Source organism: Tupaia chinensis, unplaced genomic scaffold (assembly GCF_000334495.1).
Source record: "Tupaia chinensis unplaced genomic scaffold, TupChi_1.0 Scaffold146604_1, whole genome shotgun sequence".
Classification (NCBI taxonomy): domain Eukaryota; kingdom Metazoa; phylum Chordata; class Mammalia; order Scandentia; family Tupaiidae; genus Tupaia; species Tupaia belangeri.
This window is the reverse complement of record NW_006206460.1, coordinates 1,705,698-1,706,830: the sequence shown is the minus strand read 5'-3', so window position 1 is coordinate 1,706,830 and position 1,133 is coordinate 1,705,698. Positions and strand designations below refer to the sequence as shown.

The window sequence follows — 1,133 nt, the reverse complement described above, 5'->3', positions numbered from 1 at the left end:
AGTTTTTGTGGCTCACATCCTCAACAGTAATCATGGCCAGTTTTGTGAATTTTAGCCTCTCTAAGAGGAATGTGTACTATCTCATTGTGGGTTTTTTTATTATTTTTATGTTAACTTTGAAAATTAAAAATTACTGTCAGAGAGTGTGTGCTTACCAGAAAGTAAGAGGGAACGAGGGAGAAAGCACCCCACAACGGGGCTTGTTACACTATAATTCCTGCTCCTCCATCTACCACAAATTTGAGGTACCCATGCTCATTTGCCTAGCATGTTTTTCCAGCCACTGGGGCCTGGATTTAAACCATGCAGTCAGCCATGTGGAATCAGCACTTAGTCATTAGACTGCAGGCCAGTCCTCCTTGTATGGGTTTTAATGTTGAGCATTTTCCCCACATAGAAACATATCCTTCTCTAAGCCAGCCAGGGAACCTGAAGCAGGATTGAACCTCAGCTCCAGCCCCAGCCCTAGCTCCCAACCTCTGAGCACCCCCTCCCCAGCCAGAAAGATCGGGAAAGCTGTAAGTTCTCAAGCAGAATCAATCTCCATCTGCAGGATCCTACCCAGTCAGGGAACCTGAGGCAGGGCTGAACCTCAACCTCAGCCCCAGCCCCAGCTTCCAACCTGAGAGACCCCCTCTCCTCTGAGCCAGAAAGAGGGACTAGACAAGTCTATAATTATAATTTTCAATTATCTTAGTATCATGAGGCTCTCAGAAATCCTTGCCCAACACTGAACCACCAGCAAAAAAAAAAAAAAAAAAAGGAGAAACTGCTCTTCAGAAACCCAAATAGAAGACTCCTCCCATGGGGATGACATTGTTAACCACAGCAGAAGAGATACCTTGGCACAGAAGCAATTCACAGCAAAGGGAAGAAAACTAGTTCCCATTTACAAAAACATTCTCTAAAGAGTTATGCAAAAGGAAATACATTACCAAATGTCTAAAAGTCACAGAAGAGCCTCAAGTATGAAAAAGGAAAAAAAAAAAAAACTAGGAAATACATCTTCATCAAAAGGGCACAATAAATCTCCTCCATCTTTTGAAAAAAACAGAAGTAGTTACCAAAATGTCAGAGAAAGAATTCAGAAAATTCATGGTGACAAAACTCAATGAGATGGAACAGAAAAAAAG

At 42.1% G+C, this 1,133-nt stretch overlaps 1 pseudogene; it reads right to left on the bottom strand.

Annotated features, from left to right (window-relative positions):
• Positions 1 to 34, bottom strand: part of LOC102491322 (60S ribosomal protein L15 pseudogene) — a 779-nt pseudogene extending 745 nt beyond the window's left edge.
• Positions 35 to 1,133: the final 1,099 nt, after the last annotated feature.